This window comes from Macrotis lagotis, chromosome X (assembly GCF_037893015.1).
Source record: "Macrotis lagotis isolate mMagLag1 chromosome X, bilby.v1.9.chrom.fasta, whole genome shotgun sequence".
Taxonomy (NCBI): domain Eukaryota; kingdom Metazoa; phylum Chordata; class Mammalia; order Peramelemorphia; family Peramelidae; genus Macrotis; species Macrotis lagotis.
In genome coordinates this window covers 364,312,028-364,337,497 of record NC_133666.1, presented here as the reverse complement: position 1 = coordinate 364,337,497, position 25,470 = coordinate 364,312,028, and the positions used below count along the sequence as shown (strand labels likewise).

Below are 25,470 nucleotides of genomic sequence, written 5' to 3'. Positions count from 1 at the left end.
AGAAATTAAAGTAATAATTAAGAAATATTTTTCCTAACTGTATGCCAATAAATTTGATAACCTAAGTGAAATGGATGAATATTTACAAAAATATAATTTGCCCAGGTTAAATGAAAAGACAATTAAATACCTAAATAACCCAATCTCAGAAAAAGAAATGCAACAAGCCATTATTGAACTCACTTAGAAAAAATCTCCAGGGCCATCTAGATTAACAACTGAATTCTATCAAAAATTTAAGGAACAATTGTTTGAAATTCTATGTAAACTCTTTGGAAAAGTAGATGAGAATAGAACTCTGCCTAACTCCTTCTATGACACCAATATCGTGCTGATACTTAAACTAGGAAGAGTCAAAACAGAGAAAGAAAATTATTGATCAATTTCCTTAATGAATATGGATGTAAAAATCTTAAATAAAATCTTAGCAAATCTATTATAGTAAGTTATCACCAGGATAATACACTATGATCAAGCAGGATTTATCCTAGGAATGCAAGGTTGGTTCATTAGAAGGAAAACTGTCAGTATAACAGACTATATCAATAACAAACTTAACTGAAATCATATGATTATCTCAGTAGATGCTGAAAAAGTCTTTGACAAAATATCACACCCATTCCTACTAAAGACACCACAGAGCATAGGACTTAATGGATTATTCCTTAGAATGAAAAGCAGTAGCTATATAAATCCATCAATAAGCATTATATGCAATGTGGATAAGCTAGAGGCATTCCCAATAAGATCAGGGGTCAAACAAGGATATCTGTTATCAACATTGTTATTCAGTTCTGTATTAAAAATATTCACTTCAGTAATAAGAAAATCAAAAGAAATTGAAGGAATTGGAATTGGTAAGGAAGTAAAAAAACTCTCACTCTTTGCAGATGACATTATTGTATACCTAGTGAACCCTAAAAGAATCATCTAAAAAACTGTAAGAAACAGTTAACAACCTTACCAAAGTCTCAGGATATAAAATAAACCTACATAAATCCTCAGCATGTCTATATATATATATTACATGTAAGATAGAACAACAAGATCTAGAGGGAGAAATCTCTTTCAAAATAATTTCAGACAATAAAATACTTGGAAGTCTACTTTCCAAAGCAGACTCAGAAACTCTATGAAAACAACTATGAAACACTTTTCATACAAATAAAATCAGACTTAAAAAACTGAGCAAAGGTCAAGTGCTCATGGATAGGCCCAGCTAATTAATAAAAATGGCAATTCTGCCTAAATTAAATTACTTATTTAGTGCCTTACCAATCAAACTTTGAAAAAAGTTGCTTTAATGAGCTAGATAAAATTGTAACTAAATTCCTAAGGAGAAACAAAAAGTCAATAATATGAAGGGATTTAATGAAAAAAGTTCAACAGAAGTTGGCTTAACCTTACTAGATCTATAAATATAAATTCTCTGGTACTGGCTAAGAAATAGAATGGTCAATCGGTGGAATAAGACTAGGTGCAAAAGAGATAGCAGGAGGGCACAGCTAAGTGGCGCAGTGGATAGAACACCGGCCTTGGAGTCAGGAGTACCTGAGTTCAAATCTGACCTCAGACACTTAATAATTACCTAGCTGTGTGGCCTTGGGCAAGCCACTTAACCCCGCTGCCTTGCAAAAAAAAAAAAAAAAACTACAAAAAAGAGATAGCAGGAAAAGATTATTTTAATCTGCTGCTTGATCAACCCAAAGGACCCAGTTTCTGGCATAAGAACTCTTTCTTCAATAAAAACAGGTGGGAAAATTGGTAGTTAGTATGGAAGAAACTTAGATTAGACCATCATCTCACACCCTATACCAACAAAAAACCAAAATGGGTACAGAATTTCAACATAAAAGACAATATTATAAGCAAAATAGGAGAACCATGAATAGTTTACCTGTCAGATCTATGGAAATGGAAGCAATTTATGACCAAGGAAGAGACAGAAAACATCATTAAAAACAAACTGGATAATTTTGATTACATTAAATTAAAAAAGCTTTTGCACAAACAAAACCACTGTAACAATATCAAAAGAAATGTAGCAAATTGGGAAACAATTTTTACAACTATTGTTTTTGACAAAAGACTCATTTCTAAAATATATAGAGAACTGAGTCAAATTTACAAAAAAAAAAGTGATTTCTCAATTGACTTTTGGTCAATTGATATGAAAGGCAATTTGCAAATGAGGAAATTAAAGCTATCCAGTCATATGAAAAGTTACTCTAAATTATTACTTATTACAGAAAGTCAAATAAAAGCATCTTTGAGGTAGCTCCTCACACCTCTCAGAGTGGCCAATATGACCAGAAATTACAATGATCAATGTTGAAAGGGATGTGGGAAATCTGGGACACTAATGGATTGTTGGTGGAGCTGTGATCTGAGCCAACATTTCTGGAGAGGAATTTGGCATCATGCCCATAAACCAGTAAAAATTTGTATACACTTTGATCTTGCAGTACCACTACTAGGTCTATACCTTGAAGAGATCAGGAAAAAGGTTAAAAATATCACTTTTACAAATATATTCATAGCAGCCCTGTTTGTGGTGGCAAAAAATTGGGAACTGAGGAGGCATCCATCAATTTGGGAACAAATTGTGATCTATGTATGCTACAGAATATTATTGTTCTATTAGAAACCAAGAGGGATGAAATCACAGAGAAGCCTGGAAAGACTTGCATGGACTGATGCTGAGCAAGATGAGAAGAACCAGAAGAATATTATACACCCTAATAGCAACATGGGGGTCCTTAATGGACTTCCTCATTCCATCAATGCAATAATCAGGGACAATTTTAGGACATGCAATGGAGTATACCATGTATATATGGAGAATGAACTGTGGAATTTAATAAGACAATTGCCTTCAATTAAAAAAAATGCCTTATGTACTACTTAATTTTACTTTCTCTAATTTTCTTTTCCTAAAAATATATATTTTCTCTCAAAACATTCAGTTTTGATCAATGCATAGCAAGGAAACAAAGTAAAAATTATCAGATTGCCTTTGGTGGGGGAGGAGGAGGAAAGGGAGGTTTGGGGAAAAAAGTGTAAAACTCAATACCTTATCAAAAATAATAGGTAAAAGTACTATTGTATGTAATTGGAAAACCAATAAAATATTTATATGACTAAAAAATAATTAAAAGAGAAAATTCTCTCTGAATAAGTCAGAAACCAAGAAAACTAGAAAGCATTGTCTTGAAGCACATTTTCAATGAGATTCCATTCAGTGAAATACTTTTCTAGTAAGAAATAAGGGCCAGTCTATTCAATTTTGTTCCTTGAAAATATTTATTGGCAGTTGTATGGAAAGTCAATCTCCTTATTGCTTCAGTAACTTCTCTCATGGAGTGTGTCAGTACTTTTATTATGTCTATAAAGGAACTGATTACATTTTTATTTGTTTAAAAAAGATGAAATCAGTGATATACCAGTCTTCTGTTGAATTTCTGTGTTGATTTTTAATTTCTTAAGTCTCAATGCTACTGTTTTGATAAAGATGAAGAAAAATGACAGTACTTTATTTGACCAATTTAATGTCTTTCTGTAAGACCCTAGATTTAAAGGTTATGATCTATAAATAGTTTCTAAAAGCTGGTAAAATAACTGGAACACCAAATATATATTAAGAAAATAAACTTACAGAAGGAATTCCTAGGAAATACTTAAGGGGGGTGAAAACTATCAATCAAAACCAAAACAAAGCTATCAGAGGTTAAATTAATATGCATAGGCATGTCAGTATAATAATAATTTTCTTTTTAGGAATTATACAACCTTTTTTGCCTTTACAAGTAACAGGAAATAGCAACATTGACTATGATCATGGCACACAGGAACATAGAAGTCTCAACAACAACAACAACAACAATATATATAGTAGAAATTAAACCATTGCTGGAAACCATAAAAGTAAAGATTATTATCCAAATACATCACTTCAATAGTTATTTATTATCTTTGCTGAAGAAAATCACATTCAAACTTACTTCCATTGAAGAAAACACAATAAGAATGAAGGAATGAATAAAAATTATTAAACCCTTGCTATAGGCCAATTGCTATGAGACTACAAATAGAAAAGGAAAGATTGTCTCTGTCCTCAAGGAGCTTGCCTTCTATTGGTGGGCTCACTATAGTTGAGGAAGGATTTTTTGATTTGAAATATTAGAGGATGGAGAATAGAATATATTTTCAGTAGTATATACCCTTTTCAGAAGTAACAGAATTTATTTCATTATAGTTATTCTCCGTTTAATCTAGGCCTAAATAGAAAATACAAATTTCTAATTTTCAAATTCCATAGTTAAAATTAACCAATTTTTTTGAAGAAATGGTTGATAATAACCAGCCTGCTAATAGATGGTTTCATAAATTGATTGTGAACTTAAATTATCCCCCAGTTAAGAGGGGATTAAGGGAAGAAGTCATATTAAAAAATAATAAAAAAGAATAACATTTTATCATGTGCCTTTTAGTATCTAAATATTTTTATGGGAAAATGTTTTTCCATAACAAAAAAGGAATCATTTAATGCATTGTTGTACCTGAATATAAGGTATATTTTTAATTATGAAAATTTAGGGACAGCTATGATATTTGGGGGAAATTGTCAAATTATATATTAGTTCTGAAATCAGGAGATGAACACACATATCTTGCTTTCTTAAAAAAAAAACAAAAAAAATACAGAAAGCAAAACACCATTGCTACCTATTCTTCAGAAAAAGCATTTGTAGGATATTCATTGCTGGCATATTTTATATTTCTAAAACAAGTATTGCTCTTTTTTCATTTTAGAATCTCTAATAGGCATTAGGAGAGCAAGACAGTGAACAATCATCAAGGTTAGAAGGTAAGATTGATTTATCTGAATTGTACCTTCTTTTGGTATTTTTTAATTTTTTCTCTCATTTCCTCTCAAAAGGTCATGTATCTAGTTTAACATACATACAGATATATATACATATATATATGTATGTATCTCCTTATGAGTTCTGCTGTATTTGCTTGGGAATGTCTTTACAATTAAGAAATTCAAATTCTAAGCAGTTACAATTTACCCTAGATCAGTTTCTAAATATAAAAATGAAGAGATTGTGTTTACATTATAAATAAAGCTCCAAAGAATTTTTAAAAATTCCGTTAGAAATTTTTTTTTCTGTGTTCATGACCACTTTACTACAAATGCCTTTCAGACTAAATTAAATGTTCTTTTTTCTTCTTTTCTATTTAAATTCCATGTGGAAAATGAACATCATCTGAGAATGTTTATTTTGTTAGAAAAATAAAAACTGATTTTTCTAACTGTAGCCAGAAAAAACTTAAAAGTTCTACTTGGATTATTCACATCCTTTTTCCTCCAAAGAAGGGGTAGATGGGAAACATTCTGTCCCATGAACCTGATGGGGGAGAATGGATGAATTTCAATGAATAATCAGTTCTTCAAATTTTGATGAATATTAATAAGTATTTATTGTCACCATACTTAATTGTAATTATACTCACTGTTTCAAATACAATGCAACTTCTAACCTTATATGTTTTATATTTTATCTTTTGTGTGCTTTATAGGTTATAAGTTTAAATTTATTTGGGAGTTATTTTTTAATGGAATTTCTTCCTCATTTAAAAAAATATGGCTTGTGTGTATGCCTGTGTTTATGCCATCTTAGAGCCTCATGTTTGTTCATCTTTTTCTATAAAACTTTCTTAACATTAGGTTGCCCATTGTTATCATCATCCATGGCAATTTTCAATATGTTTATTCTTGAAAATGTCATTCCTTAATGTTTGTATTAATTTATCATTATAATTCTCTTTCTCACTAAAAATTAATCCTAACAGGACTATGAATGATCTCATTTTATGCAGAACTTTTTCAGTGATGCAATATTTCTTGTGATATCTGTTGAAATTACTATAGTCTATGAAATAGGTGTTATTTCTTTTTTATTTTGGGAATTCAAGAAAGAGGAACTCTAAATAACCTATATTGACCTTGTCTGTAATTTAAAATATTAAAAGTTGACTGAGGCTTAGAAAAGTTATGATTTGCATATAGTCACAAAACAATTAACATATGAGTTAAGAATTGAACATAAATTTTCCTGTCTTGAAGACTAGGACCAGAATGATACTATGATGTCAAATATTATATTATGAAAACTCTTAAAAAAACAAATCATACTGAATATTCTTCTAATTCCTTATTGCCCTATCATGTATTTTTTGTGTGGATTACTATTAAAAGCATCATGAAAACTGGTAGTATGTAGCTTGTTCTTAAATTTCAAAATAATATTAAAACACTTGGAGAAGGCATATTGCATAGTAGATAGATTGCCACAGAATTCAAATCCTGATTCTAATACTGTCGCAATGATCTAGTAATTAATCAAGTAATTTAAATTCTATGCCTCAGATAACTTTGGTATTTATATATTAAGTAATAGAATAGTTCAGCTCTGGATTGAATAATTATTGACACCAAACCCTGTTCACACTGACAAAATCAGAGATCCTTCACATATTTCATATAATATTGCTTGTGTAACTTTACAGTACTTGCATTCATATTGATTGATTGCCATAGTAGGGCATAATGCTCTCATAAATATCTGATAGATATATTGAGTAAAACTGAATGCTTTGAAATAATATATCTTGAAATTCAATTAAGTATTTCCTTCCTCATCAGAATATGAATTACCCTGCTAAAATAAAATCTCTTGTAAAGAAAATAGAGAGACATAAGATGAAGATAACTCAAAATTATGTCATTAAGTTTGTTTAGGTATATTTTTAATTGAAATAAAAGTATTTTATTTGATTTTGTCATAATGACTATTTTTATCACCATTCATGTCATTTTAATGTTCTTTTATCTAATCTTCCCATGAAATGAAATTTTAAAACCAGCTTTTATATCTAGAATGTTAACATATATATATATATATATATATATATATATATATATAGATGAATATGTACATGCAGACATAGATATACCTATTTTAATTCTCTGTTGATGAATTTCCAATTAATTAAAATCCAATCTCAGAACAGCAAGATTTATTGACATTCTTATTTTCTTACCACAGTTTGGGTTGCATGTCCTATTAACTGACAGTCAATCAGACCATGGCTTTATTTTTCTCAGGTACTTGTTATTAGCAGCATTGAACATCAATTCAAATGAATAAACATATTTGGTGAAATTTTCATTTAAATTAAAAAAATACTTTGTCTTAACTTTGTAATCACTTCCATTTTATCTTTATCAGGCTTCTTTTTCTATTCAAACCCCCCTTATTGTGTGTGTGTATGTGTGTGTGTGTGTGTGTGTGTGTGTGGATTCTGAATTTTTTTGTTCTATTTTAATTAGTAAATGTTTTTCCATATTTCCATAAAGAAATGTCATGTTAATTTTTGATTGTATCATAGTATTTCTTTAATTCTCCAAAATAAATTAAAACAATGTTGCCATTTAGATTGGTTTTATTACAGTTGATTTATTACATATAATTCTATAAGTGTCTTTGAAGATAGTTTTTAAATAAGAACAACAGCAACAACAAGGCACATGGAAACCATTCATATGATGATGAAAAAAGAAATAATATTTTTGTAACTTTTATTCCATATTACCAAATTTTTCTTCAAAAAATATTTTTGCCATTCAACCAGCAAAATATGTACCTTTTTTGTCATCAACCATGACAACCCTAATCCATGGCTTTATTTTATATTTCCAATTTGATTTATATGAGGTTATACCCTAAAATAGATTTGGGTTTTTTTGAATAATCACTTTGAATTCATTTTTCAACTAAAATTTGGGTTTCCTCTTGAAAATCTTAAAACTGCTTCACAGTTGCCTTTGAAGGATTTTATTTATCATCAATAATTTGATCATGATTAATAATTGGTCTTTTTTTCTGAAAAACAGATTTTAAAAAAATGTATTTTAATATTCCCAATTGCATGTAAAGGCAATACTAGCATTCATTTAAAAAAATTGAGGTTCAAAATTTCTCCTTCCCTTAATTTCTACCTCCCTAAAATGGTAAGCAATTTAATATAGATTATATATGTGCAATATAATGTAAAAGATAGTTCCATATTTGTCATGTTAGTCAAGAAATACAACAGAAGATGCCAAAAAATTAAAAGAAAAACTGTAGACTTTAATCTTTCAAAATCCATCAGTTCTTTCTCTGGGTGTGCATAAAATTTTTCATCACAAATCCTTTAGGATTGCCTTGGATTACTGTATTGCTGAGAACAGTGAAGTCATTTACAATTGATCCTCAGAATGTTGCTGTGATTATTTACAAAGTTCAGTTTCTGTTCATTTTACTCATGATCAGTTTGTTTTAGCTAGTTAATCTAAAAATGTTGCTATTTTTTTATACGATGTTCTTGTGGTTCAGCTCACTTCATTCAGCATAAGTTCATGTAGATCTTTCCAGATATTTTTTCTAAAGTCTTCCTGCTCATTACTTCTTTTAGAAAAAATAGCATTCTATATTGCATTCATATAACACATTTTTTGCAGCATAGCAGACACCAGCAGAGGACACCCAGCACGGTGTGCCCTCAGCAGAGAGGGTGATGCACTCTATGAGCAAAGCAGAATGGAAGCAGCTCAAAGAAAATATGAGATATGCAAGTTTAGAAGAAGCATACTAGTTGTTCACATGGACTGTTTGTGCCCTACCTATGATAGAGCATTCCTAGCCTATGTTGCTATGATCAACCAAAGCTGGACATGTTGTTACTCATCTCTAACATACTGATGCCATTTTGGTCTTCTCTGATAATGAAAAACAAGAATCAAACAACCCACCATTCCATTACAGTCATATAACACAACTTATTCAGCCATTCCCCAGTTGATGGACATCCATTCACTTTCCAATTCTTTGATACCACAAAAATATCTGTTTATATATTTTCATACATGGAGGTCATTTTCGTTTTTTGGTAATCTCTTTGAGATACAAATCTGTTCATTATATTGCTGAATTGAAGGGTTTTCAGTTTTATAATCCTTTGGAAATTCCTACAACTTCAAACTTTAAGGAATCTGAAATATTGGTTTAATCAGATCAATTCAGTAACCACTTATGAAACACCTGAACACTGGAGATATAAAAATTAAATGAGAACCTGCCTTCAAAGTGCTTACAATCTGAGGGGGCATAGCATGCAAAGGACTCTCTAAAATAACATGTATAAAGAATCAGTTAGAGAAAATTAAAAAGCACTGGTATTTTTTCAACTCTACACTGTCCTCTTCTCCCAAGGTCCTAACCTTTTATTCTAGCCAAGATCTTGCCTTTCCAGGTCTTTGTATTACTCCCATGTGCTGCCTTTAAAAGAACTAGTATTAAAGGAACTATAACTCTAGTGTTTAGAAAAATTAAATGATGAGAGACTCTGTTTTATATAACACTATGTCAGTCTGGTTTGTAATATTCATTTATACAGTTCTGACACCCCACCACCACCACTTTGCTCTATACATCAATTTATCATAATCATCCAGTAATAGAATTTAGGTTTATGAAGTTTAAATGCCTTGATGAGAGCCTCAAAACAAGTATCTGTCAAAGATGAAATTTTAATCCAGGTTTTTCCCGGTTCCAGGTCTAGTCCCTTACATGAGGTTACATCACCAGTGTATAATAGTTGTATGGTATAGGTAAAAAATGGATTTATAGTGAGCCCAGGACCTTTCCTCTTATATGGATGATGATGAAAAGGTTATCTATTCTCTTCAGGACTCTCTGAGTTTACTTCTCTATAAATTTTGAGAGTTAGAGATGACATGAAGGGCAGGTAGATGGCACAGAAGGACCAGTAGTCAATATGGCATATAATCTTGAATTCAAACCTGACCTCAGTCACTTAGCTGTGCAACACTCGGTACTTAATCTTGTTTGCCTCAGTTTCCTCATCAGTAAAATGAGCTGGAGAAGTAAATGGTAAACCACTCCAGTATCTCTGCCAAGACTATTCCAAATGGAATCATGAAGTGCTAGATATGCTTGAAACATGAGATCTAGGATCCTTTCCAGTTCTAAATATTTTCATAGCAAACACATATTATCTTTTATATATTTCTTTACATTAGTGATAGTTTATGGCTGTATTTGAAAAGTATTTTCAATATTATAGTACTATGTTAATAATCACATCTAGCTACTAAATTTGAGGATTTTTTATATTTCTGGTTTGTGGTATGGAATATGAAATGATTTAGTAAAATAGTCTTCATAGCTTTTATAACTAATTCTATTTTATATGAGTCCAGAATGTCATTTTCTTGATGGTTGTTGCCTAAGACTTATTAAATATCAAGTTTTATGTTATTAATATGTTTCATTTAAACTTCATGCGAGCTTAGGGATCTATCAAACCATTGCAGATGTGTCTTTAGACAATTTTTGGCCTTGGAGTTTAAGAAAAATCTGTTATTCACTAAGCCTACCTTGAGCCTTCATCATAAGATCATTCTGAAGTCTGCAGCATTGTGAAATATTAGCATTATTGCTGTTATTCTGAGAAAAATATGTCCATAGCTGTGAAATGAATCATAAAGAGAACCATTTCACTTGAATGATAATTTTTATGTAGATTTGTATTTCAGCTGAGAAGGATGCTTTCATTGAGGGTTATTTTTGAAAGGGAATTTATTCACCAACTGTTCTTTTGAGGGAGTAAGCTTGTTTTAAGAGAAAAGAAGTATCAAGGTAGATCATAAGGAATTCTAATTCTCAATTATAACTAAAACTGCCACTTAACCAGAATTGATTCTTTTGTTATCTTTTGTGTATCCAATATTTGAGTAGTTTATGTCATTTTTATCAATGATGAGAATAATAGTAGCACCTACTTCCCAGGATTGTTGGAAGGGAACAAATGAAGTGGCATATGTATAGTACTTTGTAAATCTTATTTGCCCTCCACTACAAAATCCTACTATTCATATTCACTGTGACCTACAATTACTTGACTCCTCAATACTCTCCTAGGCCATTTCCCTTGTGCTAACTACTCTCTACTCTTTTCCCCATCTTGACTCTTTGGGGAATCAATTTAACTCTACATTTACCTTATCTTTTGAATTCCTTGTATTATTATTATATTCCTGATTGGGCCCAATCAATTTTCAGCATGGATCAGTCACCAGTTTTCACCTTTGCATCTACACATATGAGATTGAATGAAGGTGGAGAAAATCACACAATTATTCTGACTGCGTTCACCACACATTTATGTTGCATTAACTCAACTGGGCCCTCTTTGCTGCTAGGCCTATAACTTCCTTATGAATTCACTATTCCACCACCACCAAAATTATTCATCCCTCTTCAAAACTCCCATGACTCCATCTCCCCATACTCTCTAAATGAACAACCTTACTTCATATTTTACAAAAAAAATGGAGTCAATTCCCCATGAACTCCAACTTTTCCATTCTTCCTTATCATTACTCAGATGTCTTCTGCCACTTCTTTTTAATCCATTTTATATTGTAAAATGAACTTATTTCTTAACTTCTCTACTTGTTTCCATTTTATCCTATCACCTCCAACAGATTGTCCTTTCTATCATCCCTACTCTTTCATTTATTTTCAATTCCTTCTTCTCTACTGATTCATTTCCTATTGTTTGTAAATACTGCTATATCTCCTCTACTGTGAAACTAGCTTCACTTGATACTCACATCCTCGCTAATTAACATTCTATTTCTCCTCTGCCCTTTGTAGCTTAACTGCTTGAAAAGGCCATCTACAATAGGTGCCTCCACTTTCTCTGATTTCTTAATCCCTTATAATCTGGTTTCCAGATTGTTTACAGTCTTCTTTCTCTTTGACCTCTCTGAAAACTGACAGTATATTCACTCTCCTTTCATTGATATTTTCTTCTCTCTAGATTTTTGGAATACTGTTCTCTCCTGGTTTTCCTACTACCTGTCTAATTATTCCTTCTGTTTCCTTTGCTAGATTCTCTTGCAATTTAGGATTTATCTCTCATCTTTCATAGACAAACTATCACCAAGACTTATTGATTTCACCTTTGCAGCAGCTTCTGAATATGACCTCTTCTTTCCTCTGACATCGACACTACTAATGTGCTCTCTTATGGGTATCAAATGTCCTACTTAAAGTTTTCCAAACCATTTTTTTAGTCTGACCTATACTCAGTTTTCTAATCAGTGTGTTAATGCAACTAGACCAACTTGAAGGTATAGTAAAAAAAAGATTATCCCCAATTATAAAGTATGTATGCTGGTTTTTGATGGATTAGTCTGAGGGAGTTTTCCAAATGACACAATTTGTCTAGGATCCTAGAGCTAGTAGGCATCAAAGCTAGAATATGAACACGTCTTCCTGACTCTAAATCCACCATCCTATCTATTATGTCTTTTCCCCCCTTTATCATTTTTAAGAGGTAAGGTTTGGTCTGCATTCAGACTCCATGGTTCCTTCTCTGGATATGAATGACATTTTCCATCCCAAGTCTTTGTCTTTTAGAATTGTCTTTGCGGGGTGGCTAAGTGACACAGTGGATAGAGCACTGCCCCTGGAGTCAGGAGTACCTAAGTTCAAATCCGACCTCAGCCACTTAATAATTACCTAGCTGTGTAGCCTTGGGCAAGCCACTTAACCCCATTGCCTTGCAAAAAAACCCTTAAAAATATAATTGCCTTTGATTATTGTGCTGAGATGAGCAAGTCCAACATAGTTGATTATCACACAATGTACTTCTGGTTCTGTTCCCTTCACTCAGTATCAATTCACAGAATTCTTTTCTGAAGTCCTTCTACTTATGATTTCTTAGAGAAAATAGTACTCCATCACATTTATATGCCACCATTTGTTCAGTCATTTCCCAATTGAGATCTCATCAATTTCCATTTTTTTGCGACTACAAAAAGTATTGTATAAATATTTTTGTATCTGTGAATATTTTACCCTTTCTTTTTTTGTGATACAGACCTAGTAGTAGTAGTAGTAGTAGTAGTAGTAGTAGTAGTAGTAGTAGTAGTAGTAGTGCTACAATCAAAGGGTATACATAGTTTTATTGTCCTTTGGGTATAATTCCAAATTGCTCTCCAGAAAAGTTGCATCAGTTTATAACTTCTCCAACAATGCATTAGTGTCCATTTTCCCCATATCCCTTCCAATGTTGATCATGTTCCTGTTTTGTCATATTGACCAGTCTGACAGGTGGTGGTTAGGCAGTACCAATTTCATAGTTGACTTAATTTTCTTTTCTCTAATCAACAATGATTTAGAGAATTTTTAAACAATCATAGAAAGCTTTAATTTCTTCATCTGAAAACTACCTGTTTATATCCTTTGAATATTTCTCACTTGGGGAATGAGTTATATGCCTATAAATTAGATTCAGATCTCTATAAATTTTAGAAATGAATACTTTATCAGAAACACTAGTTGTAAAGGTTTTTTCCCAAATTATTACATTATTTTAATCTTAGTTTCATTGGTTTTATTTGTTCAAAACCCTTTTATTCTAATGTAATCAAAGTTATCCATTTTGCATTTTATATGTTCTCTGTCTCTTTGGTCTGCTGCTCCCCTTTCCATAGATCTGACAAAGAAATTATTCTTTGTTCTCCTAACTCTCTAATGGTTTCAGCCCATATGTGTAGGTGCAAAATATCTGGGCATAATCAGGAATATAATAATAATGCTAGGAATTCAAAAGAGGGTTAATATAGAGTTAAATTGATTCACCAAAGAGTCAAGATTGGGAGAAGGGCAGAGAGTGGCTAGTACAAGGTCAATGGCCTAGGAAAGTATTGAGGAATCAAGTGATTGTGGGTCTTAGTAAATATGAGTGGTAGGATTTTGTAATAGAAGGCAAAAAAGATTTTCAACATCCTTGTTCCAATGCCATCTATCTACACCAACAGATTGTCCTTTCTACCATCTCTCCTCTATCATTTAGTTTCAATTCCTTTCTCTCTACTGGTTCATTTCCTATTGTTTGCAAATGGAAAGGAAAGCAAGGATATGAGTATCAAGTGAAGGTTCTTTCAGGGTTGGGGACATACAGCAGTATTTGCAAACAATAGGAAATGAACCAGTAGAGTGGAAGGAATTGAAACTAAGTGAAAAGAGGAGGGATAGTAGAAAGGACAATCTTGGAGGAGAATAGTGTACAATGGAAACAAGTAGAGAAGTGAAGAAATAAGGTCATTTTACCATGTAAAATGGGCAAAAAAAGAAGTGGCAAAAGACATCTGAGAGATGAAATAAGGAAGAATGGAAAAGTAGGAGTATATGGGGAATTGATGCAATACCCATTTGGAACTCCTCTTGGTATAGGGTATTAGATGTTGGCCTATGCCTAGTTTCTGCCAACCTATATTTCAATTTTTCCAGCAGCTTTTATCAAAAGCGAGTGATTATACCTGAAACTGGAATCTTTGGATTTATCAAACAGCAGATTATTATAGTAACTTAAATACTGTTTCTTTTGTACCTAATCTTTTCTACTAATCCAACACTCTATTTCTTAGGCAGTACCAAATAATTTTGATGACTCTGCTTTACTATATAATTATAGATCTGATATACTTAGGCCACCTTCCTTTGCATTTTTCATTAATTCCATTGATATTCTTGACATTTTATTCCTTCATTTATGTTTTGTTATGATTTTTTGCTAGCTTAATTAAGTAATTTTTGTAGTTTGAATGGTATGGCAATGAATGAGTAATTTAATTTACATGAAATTGTCACCTTTTTATATTAATACAACCTATCCATGAACATTTGACATTTGTCTAGTTATTTAGATCTGGTTTTATTTCTGTGAAGTGTTTTATACCTCTTGTATAATTGTTTTCTAATTTGTCTGGGCAGATATTCTCCCAAGAATTTTATGATATCTACAGTTACTTTAAATGAGATTTCTTTTTCTATCTCTTGCTATTGTGCTTTGTTGGTAATATATATATATATATATATATATCAAATGCTGATGATTTATGTAGTTTTATTTTATATTCTGCAATTTTGCTAAAGTTGCTGATTGTTTAAAGTAATTTTTAGTTGATTTTCTAAGATTCTCTAAATGTACCATCATATCATCTACAAAGAGTGAGGATTTTGTTTCTTCATTGCCTAGTCTAATTCCTTAAATTTCTTTTCCTTCTATCATAGCCAAAACTGACATTTCTAATAAAATATTGAACAATATTGGTGATAATGGGCATCCTTGTCACTCTTGCTCTTATTGGGGATGCCTTTTATGTTATCCCCATTATATATAACAATTAATGATGATTTTATGAGATACTGCTTATCATTTTAAAGAAGCCTCCATTCCTATACTCTCAAGTGTTTTTTTAAACAGGAATGGGCCCTCAATATTGTAAAAAGCTTTTCCAGCATCTATAGAAGTAATCGTATGATATCTGCTACTTTTGGTTTGATATGGTTAATTATGTGGATAGTTTTCCAAATTTTTTTTGTTTTTTTTTTTGTTTTTTGCTAGGAAATGGGGTTAAGTGGCTTGCCCAAAGCCAAACAGCTATGTAATTATTAAGTGTCTGAGGCTGGATTTGAACTCAGGTACTCCTGACTCCAGGGCTGGTGCTCTGTCCACTGCACCACCTAGCCACCCCTAGTTTTCCAAATATTGAACCAACCCTACTTGTAGATCTCTAAATCCTTCCTGATCACAGTATATTATCCTAGTGACAACTTGATGTAATCATTTTGGTAATGTTTCATTTAAACTCTTGCATCAATATTCATCAGTATTCATGTGATCTTTAATTTTCTTTCTCTGTATTGATTTAGGTAACAGCACCATATTGGTGTGATAGAAGGAATCTGGCAGAACTCCATCTACTTTTTCAAATAACATGCTGTATTTCCCTATGTTTAAGACATTCCTATATATAAGATCACCTTAATTTGGGGCCCCCAAAATTGGAAATAATTATATTACATAAAGTTATTGCACTCAAGTTTTATTCATCATAAAATTTATTTAATTCCTCATCACTGTCAAAACTCCAATCCATTAGTTTGTCCTCATCTATATTTGATGACAAATTACTGTCTTAGGAAAGGCTCTGACTTCTCTCCTGTTTGTACTCTACTCTGTGGTTGACCACAAGCACTCCCTTAGCAAGTCTGGTATGTGTACACATGCTAACTTCATTCCCATTTCATGAATCTGAAGCATAAGTTGTGTCCTCCTTTGAAATCAGCAACTTCTTTTCTTCAGCAATTATTCTTGCCTCATCTTTGTGGACACAGGAATTCCAAGTTCCCTTTGTTCTTCAATATATCTCTTCAATACAAATTCCCTTTCTAAATCAAGCCATTTTGCTTACTTGCCTTTCATGACCTTTTTCTGCCAAGGTGTTTTTAGTAGTGTTTCTTACCACATTCAGTCTTAGATTGTTTTCTCAGTTGGAGAAGGACCAAACTTATGTTCAGCATCATGATTTCCATTCTCTTTTGCAAACTGGATCACTTTTAACTTGAATTCAGTATGCATGAAAATCTTTTCTGATCCATTTCTGGGCAGAGCAGGTAAAATGTAAATTAAGATACTGGTAACCAATGTGAAACAATGAGTGCAAAGACAGTGAGTGTGGAAAAAGTGGGAAATGCAAGTTAAAAAAATCTACTATCACAGCTTTAGGCAAAGATGGCAGAAAGAAGAGAGGCATAGTTCTAAAGTCTTCTGATCGTTCCCCATCTATGATATGAAATAAACAAACCTCTTAACAGAAATCCTACCCAGAAAACCCAGAAAGAAAAGCCAGTAAAAAGAACATCTACCTCAGGATTTGTCTCCCACAGCAGCCTTGGGCGAGTTCAGGTGGGTGAGTCTGGGCACAGAGGGTCTGATCAGCCCTGGATTGGCCAGAGTGGTGGCTGAATTGGAACAGGAGAGTCTGATGATCCAAAAGACAGACCTGCTGGATCAGCTGTAGGGCTAGACATCAGGGGCTTGAGTCAAATAGGGAGCAGAGGCACTGATGTTGGCTCTGACCCTCTGGAGTTTGCCATCAGGTTTGGGGGTAGAGTTCCAGTGCAGGAGAGCTGTGGACACCAACTCTGGGCTCCTCTGGTCTGAGGAAATCTGATTCCACATCTCCATTGCTGCTGAGGCCCCTTCCCAGAACAATCACAGACTACTTCTGCCTCAGGCATAGTGAGCAGAAGAACCTTACCAGCTGATAATAGGGAGAGGGATGACCTCACCCCAGGGTAAAGCCCACCATTGATTGAAGACAAAAGGATTCAATAACTTCAATAACTCCCTTCAAGCCAAGTAAGAAGGCTGCTATCAAGGTCACAGACACTCCAGAGAAAGCAACCAGCACCCCCTCCTGGCCAGCCAGGCAAATTGCACTCAGTGAGTAAAGCCTCTAGGGATCCCAACACCAAACCTCTGTGAACCAGCCTCTCCTGAACTCAAGGTTTTAGCAAAATGAAAAAGGGTCAGGAGAAAGGTAGATCCATAGAAAAATTCTTGGAAGGGAAAGACCCTAACTCAGAGAGACCTATAATGTCTGCAGAGAATATGATTTGGTCTCCAGCACAAAAAGACTTCTTTGAAGAAATGAGGAAGGAGTTTAAAAATCAATTGGAAAATATGGCAAAAGAAACCCAAGAGAAGATTAATACCTTGCAACAAGAAAACAAATCCATAGAAAATACAATTGGACAAAAACAAAATGAGAATAAATCTCTCAGATCCACAATTGGGCAAATGCAAAAAGAAAATAATTCTCTCAAAACCTTAATTGGTCAAATGGAAAACTCTTTCAAAAGTAGAATTGACCAATTGGAAAAGGAGTTGCAAAAGGTTAATGAAGAAAACTCCTCCCTAAAAAAAAGAATGGAATCTGCAGAAACTAATGACTTCATGAGACAGAAAGAACCTGTCAAACAAAATTAAAAAAAAGAAAAAAAAATAGAAGAAAATGTAAAATACCTCATCAGCAAAACCACTGAGTTGGAGAATAGGTCAAGAAGGGGAAACCTGAAAATTTTTGGACTTCCAGAAAACACTGAATAGGAAAAAAAAAGCCTGGGCTTACTATTATTACAGGATCTAGTGATGGAAAATTGCCCTGATATCATGGAACCAGAGGGCAAAGTAGTTATTGAAAGAATACACTGATTCCCTCCAGAAAAAGATCCTAAAATGAAAACACCAAGGAATGTTGTGGCCAAATTCCTGAACTGTCAGATAAAAGAGAAAATCCTGCAAGCAGCCAGAAAGAAACAATTTAAATATCAAGGTGCAATAGTTAAGATTACACAGGACCTGGCTGCATGAACATTAAGAGATCAATGGGCCTGGAACAAGATATTTCCAAGAGCAAGAGAGCTTGGAATGCAGCCAAGAATCAACTGTCCTGTAAAGCTGAGCCTTCTTTTCCAGGTAAAAAGATGGATTTTTAATGAAATGGAAGAATTACAAAAATTCCTGATGAAAATATCAGAGCTAAATAGAAAATTTGTACATCAAACAGGAGGTTCAGGAGACATGTGAAAAGGTTAAAAAAAAATGGGGGTGGTAAAAAAAATGCTATCCAATAATTTGAAACTGGCTATATCTGAGCATGGGGGAAAAGATTCTAATAGATCTTGAGAACTCTAACTCTAACAGAGAAAATATACCTAGCCAGAAGTGATGGACATTCATGACCTATCCATGAGACTGCTATCTAATCGGATGTAACTGGCTTTAACCCCACTTGGGAGAAAGACTCTAATAACTCTCAAGAATTTTACCTCTTGTAGATCGAATGTACTTAGCTAGAAATGATGGATACTCAGAATTTTCTTGACTCAGATATAATGATTTTTAAAAACACTACCTTCTTAAAAAGGGGGACAGAAAGGAGATGGGAGGAGGCAGGGCATTGAATGGGGTAAATCTCATTATGCAAAGAGGTACAAAATACCTATGGTAATAGAGGGGAAGAAGGGAGGAGATGAGAAAAACCTGAATCTTCTTCTCATTAGACATGGCTTAAAGTCAACTTATACATACTTAGTTAACTTAAAAAAACATCTAACCTTTCAAGTATTAAAAGGGGGAATAGGGTTGTGGGGATGAAGAAAGGGAGGGGGAGGGGGAAAAGGGCAACTAACAAAAGGAAGGGAAGGGAAAGGGAAAAAGGGAAAGGGAAAAGAAAGGGGAGGGAGTTATATAGGAGGGCAAACACACGGAAGGGGGTGATATTCCGAAACAAAATACAGGGAATATGGATAAAGTGGGGGGAAAGGGGGGAAATACAAACAGAGCAAAGATAGTATGGAGGGCAATAAAGAATTAGTAAAGATAACTTTGAATGTGAATGGGATGAATTCTCCTTTAAAACATAAGCAAATAGCAGAGTGGATTAAAAATCAGAACTCTACAATATACTGCTTACAAGAAACTCATTTGAAGCAGAGAGATACATATAGAGTAAAAGTAAAGGGTTGGAGCAAAATATATTTTGCTTCAGCTGAAGTGAACAAATCAGGGATAGCAATCCTTATCCCACACAAAGCAGCTGCAAAAATTTATAGCGTCAAAAGAGATAAGGAAGGAAACTTTATCCTCCTAAAAGGTACCATAAACAATAAAGTTATTTCAATATTGAATATATATATGCACTCAATGGGATAGCATCCAAATTCTTAGAGGAGAAGCTGAAAGAACTACAGGAAGACATAGATAGCAAAACTCTACTAGTGGGAGACCTCAACCTCCCTCTCTCAGATCTAGATAATTTGAATCATAAAATAAAGAAGAAATAAGTTAAGGAGGTAAATAGATTGTTAGCAAAATTAGATATGGTAGACCTATGGAGGAAACTGGATGGAGATAGAAAAGAATATACCTTTTTCCTCTGTAGTACATGGAACATATACAAAAATTTACCATGTACTAGGACATAAAAACCTAATGATCAATTGCAGAAAGGAAAAAATAATGAATACATCTTTCTCAGATCACAATGCAATAAAAGTCCTATGCAAAATTGGGCCAAGTAAAGATAGACCCATAACCAATTGGAAACTGCGTATCCTCATTTTAAAGAATGAATGGACTAACAAACAAATTATAGAAAGAATTAAGCATTTTATCCTATATAATGACAATAATGAAACAACATACAAAAACCTATGGGTTTCATGCAAAGCGACTCTCAAGGGATATATTATATCTTTAAATGCTTATATGAATAAACTAGAGAAAGAGGAAATCAATGAACTAAATGTGCAGCTAAAAATTAGGGAAAGAACAAATAAAAAATCTCCAATTAAATACTAAATTATAAATTCTAAAAATTAAAGGAGAAATTAATAAAATCAAAAGCAAATAATTATTGGATTAATAGATACAATCAAAAGTTGGTTTTATGAAAAAAATAAAATTGATAAACCCTCAGTAAATCTGATTAAAAAAAGAAGGAAGAAAACAAAACTGCTAATATTGTTATGGCTTGCTTCACCTTGGGGCCCATAGAGACAACCTACCTCCCACAGGGGAGCTGAGAATAAGGAGTCAAGTCACCGCTGCCTTATGCATCCAGCTCATTTTTATTACTACTTAGCTTCTACATATATACTGTTAGGTCTTTGGGGTAGAACAAAGAAAATGAGGTAATGGGGGCACACAAGTGGTGTGGCTGTGCAGCGTCTTGCATTACAGGATAAGGGGGTACATTGGAGGGGAGGTGGTAAAACACAGCTGCGTCTTGTGACCTTGGGCTGTGGAGCTTGTCCTGGAGCACTGTGCGGACTTTCGGACTTACATGGATTGTCTCCTCCCCCTCCATCCTCCGTATCTCTGGTTTCATCTATGGTTGTTTAGAGACATTCTCTTCATTTCTTTGCTCAGGGCTACTATAGAGCTAGTGAGATCTGGAAGCTGGAGGTAGGGGTGGGGAGCTGCTGCTGCCACTGCTCTGATTGGCATCATCTAGACAGGCAGGTGGGATCAGACTGTTGGGTATCCACAGTGGCAGTATAATCTGTGGGAAAAACACAAGCAAACCTTCTCCCTTCTGTTAGGATCGGGGAGGAAGAGAAGCGGGCAAGGACCAAGGCTAGGGCTTGCAATTCTGCCCGTTGCACAGACTGGGTGTGAAGGCTCCTGTGAGTGAATAAAACAGATCCATTACTATAGATTTCATAGCCCAAGTGCTTTCTGTTTGTGTCTGTAAAGGCTACATAAGCCTGTGGTATGGCTCAGGGAGAGGGAAATGAGAAGGGGTGCATGCTGACAGGGATTACTGAAATCCCCTTGAGAAGAAGGGAGGGTAGGCAATGGTTATCAATATACCCAGTAAAAATCTCTCATCTGACAGGCATCCATGAAGTCCTTAGTTGCTGCTGAGGGGGCAGGGGAAGCATCTTGATGCTTCAGGCCCCAGGGGTTATCGTCAATGGGCTTATAAGGGATTTTAATGTGTGTCCAGGGTGGCCCTGGGGGGGGGAGTATTGGGGGGTTAGATTCAGTCGTCTCCCTGAGGCAACTCAGGGGAGGAGGCTTTGGAGGCCGAGTAGATTTCTCATCAGTTTGAGTGCCCTCATCGCAGACCTCACTGAGGTGGCACGGGCTCTCTGCCCTTGATTTCTCTGCATCTATAATTGCCTGTAAAATATTTTGAGGTCCCTCCTCTCTCCCTGAAAGGCAGGCATGCACTGCAGTGACAATAGGATAGAAGGGCAGCGGGGGAAGAAAAGGCACCACAGACCTCAGCTCTGTGGGCTATTGTCAAAACACGCTCCCAAATATCAGGATCCATGATATGGCCAGCTTCAATCCAGGGGGCCAAAGCCAAAACCACCTGGAGTGTTAGCTTTCATTCTCTTTCAGAGCATTCCAGGAGACCGGAATTAAGGAGGTGTCTAAGAACCTGTACTTGGGTATCTTGGGAAGAAGAGGAAAGATTCCCCATTATGTTAAGGGACTACAGGGAGCTCTAGAAGCTGAAGGGTCGCTACAAGGAGGTAATGGGGGATGCACAAGTGGGGTTTACGGGCAGTGTCTCGTGTTACAGGATAAGGGGGTATGTTGGGGAGAGGAGGTAAAACACAGCTGTGTCTTGTGCACTTGAGCTGTGGGACGGAATGACCAGCTCCCAAGGACTCAGGCATGCCTTATCTCTCAGGGTGGCATGCCAGCTCCTGAGACTGTCCAGGTAGCAGGGCCATTAGTATAACCTGTGTTCCCACGTAGTATCCTAAATGAAAAAAGTGAACTCACCATCAATGAGGAGGAAATTAAAATAATAATTTCATATTATTTTGCCATATTCTATGCCAGTAAATTTGATAATCTAAGTGAAATTGATGAATATTTACAGAACTATAAGTTGCCCAGGTTAAATGAAGAGGAGATTGAATACCTAAACAACACTATCTCAGAAAAAAGAAATTCAACAAGCCATCATTGAACTCCCTAAGAACAAATCTCCAGGGCCTGATGGATTCACAAGTGAATTCTACAAAACATTTAAGGAACAATTGGTTCCAATTCTATATAAACTCTTCAGAAAAATAGGGAAAGATGGAACTCTGCCTAACTCTTTCTATGAAACCAATATGGTGCTGATACCTAAACCAGGAAGTGTTAAAACAGAGAAAGTAAATTATAGACCTATCTCCTTAATGAATATAGATAAAAAAAATCTTAAATAAAAACCTTAGCAAAACGATTACAACAAGTTATCTCTGGGATAATACTTTATGATCAAGTAGGATTTATCCCAGGAATGCAGAGTTGGTTCAATATTAGGAAAACTATTAGTATACTCAATTATATCAACAACAAACTTATCAGAAATTATATGATCATATCAATAGATACTGAAAAAGCTTTTGAAAAAATATAGCATCCATTCCTACTAAAAACACTAGAGAGTGTAGGAATAAACGAACTGTTCCTTAGAATAATTAGCAGTATATATCTGAAACCATCAACAAGCATTATATTCAATGGGGAGAGGCTAGAGGCATTTCCAATAAGAGCAGGGGTGAAACAAGGGTGCTCATTATCACCACTACTATTCAGTATCGTATTAGAAATGTTAGCTTCAGCAAATAGAGAAGAAAAAGAAATTGAAGGAATTAGAATCTCACTCTTGGAAGATGACATGATGGTCTACCTAGAGAATCCCAAGAAATCGTCCAAAAAACTACTGGAAAAAATTAGCAATTTTAGCAAAGCTGCAGGTTATAAAATAAACTCTCATAAATCCTCAACTTTTCTAAATACGTCTACCAAGTTACAGCAGGAAGAGCTAGAAAGAGAAATCCCATTCAAAGTAACCTCAGAAAATACAAAATACCTGGGAGTCTATTTGCCAAGACAGATTCAGAAACTTTTTGAAAAATATAATAAAACACTTCTCACACAAATTAAGTCAGATTTAATTAACTGGACAAATATCAACTGCTCATGGATAGAGCTAATATAATAAAAAATGACAATTCTACAAAACTACCTGTTTATTGCCCTACCAATCAAAATTCCAAAAATTGCTTTAATAAATTAGAAAAAATTGTAAGTAAATGCATATGGAGTAATAAAAAGTCAAGTATTTCTAGGAATTTAATGGAAAAAAAGTGTAAAAGAAGGGGGCTTAGCCCTACCTGATCTAAAATTATATTATAAAGCATCAGTCATCAAAACTGTTTAGTAAAGGCTAAGAAATAGAGTGGTGGACCAGTGGAATATACTAGGTGCAAAAGCAGGAGATGATTATAGTAATCTGCTGTTTGATAAACCCAAAGAGTCCAGCTATTGGGATAAAAACTCTCTCTTTGATAAAAACTGCTGGGAAAATTGAAAGTTAGTATGGAAGAAACTTAGATTAGACAAACAACTCACACCCTTTACCAAGATAAGATCCAAATGGTTACAGGGTTTAGACATAAAAAACAATATTATAAGCAAATTAGAAGATTGAGGACTAGTTTACTAGATCTATGGAATGGGGTGCATTTTATTACTAAGGAAGAGATGGAGAACATCACCAAAAACAAGCTAGATGATTTTGATTACATTAAATTAAAAAGCTTTTGCAAAGATAAAACCACTGTAACCAAGATCAAAAGAAATGTAGTAAATTGGGAAACAATCTTTACAACTAATGATTCTGACAAAGGACTCATTTCTAAAATATATACAGAGAACTGAGTCATATTTTTGTTTAAAAAAAAGCCATTCCTCAATTGACAAATGATTAAAGGATATACAAAGGCAATTTACAGATGAGGAGATCTAAGCAATCCATAGTCATATGAAAAATTGTTCTAAATCATTAATAATTAGAGAAATGCAAATCAAAGCTTCTCTGAGGTACCACCTCATACCTCTCAGATTGACCAATATGACCAGAAATGATAATGATCATTGTTGGAAGGGTTGTGGGAAATCTAGGACACTATTACACTGTTGGTGGACCTTTCTGGAAAGAAATTTGGAACTATGCCCAAAGGGCAACAAAAATGCGCATACCTTTTGACCCAGCAATACCACTACTGGGTCTATACCCTGAAGAGATCATGAAAAAGAGTAAAAACATGACTTGTAACAAAATATTCATAGCAGCTCTGTGTGTGGTGGCAAAGGATTGGAAATCAGGTAAATGTCCTTCAACTGGTGAATAGCTCAGCAAACTGTGGTATATGTATGTCATGGAACACTTTTGTTCTATTAGAAACCAGGAGGGATGGGAATTCAGGGAAGCCTGGAGGGATTTGCATGAACTGATGCTGAGTGAGATGAGCAGAACTAGAAAAACATTGTACACCCTAACAGCAACATGGGGGTGATGTTCAACCTTGATGGACTTCCTTGTTCCATCAGTGCAACAGCCAGGGACAATTTTGGGCTGTCTGAAATGGAGGATATCATCTGTATCCAGATAAAGAGCGGTGGAGTTTGAACAAAGTTCAATGAATATTCCCTTTAATTAAGAAAAAAAACAGATATCTTATTGTCTGAACTTGTTATCTCTTATACTTTTTGTTTCTTCATTGAGGATGTGATTTCTTTCTCTCAGCATACTCAGTATGGATCAATGTACAACATGGAAACCAAATAAAGACTGACAGATTGCTTTCCATGGTGGGGGTGGGGGAGAGGTAAGATTGGGAGAAAAATTGTAAAACTCAAATAAAATCTTTAACAAAATAAATAAAAGTGCTAAAAAAATTTACAATCAGTATATAAGATTGTAAAAGATGCACCCTTATACGTGGTGAAATTCAGGTATATATTTGGAATTAATTGTTCTTTAAGGATTTGGTAGAATTCCCTTGTGAATCCACCTGAACTTGAAGATTTTTTTTCAAGGGGATGGAATTCATTGATGGCTTGTTTAATTTCTTTTTTTCTAAATGGAGTTATTTAATTACCTCTTCTTCA

General features: G+C 34.1%; 1 long non-coding RNA gene across 1 annotated transcript in view; it reads left to right on the top strand.

The window, feature by feature from the left end:
• Positions 1-25,470, top strand: part of LOC141498360 (uncharacterized) — a 795,212-nt gene that overhangs the window by 434,986 nt on the left and 334,756 nt on the right. The window contains exon 3 of the long non-coding RNA XR_012471617.1: positions 4,813-4,867. This is a non-coding gene — a long non-coding RNA (uncharacterized LOC141498360). The remainder of the gene's footprint in view (positions 1-4,812; positions 4,868-25,470) is intronic.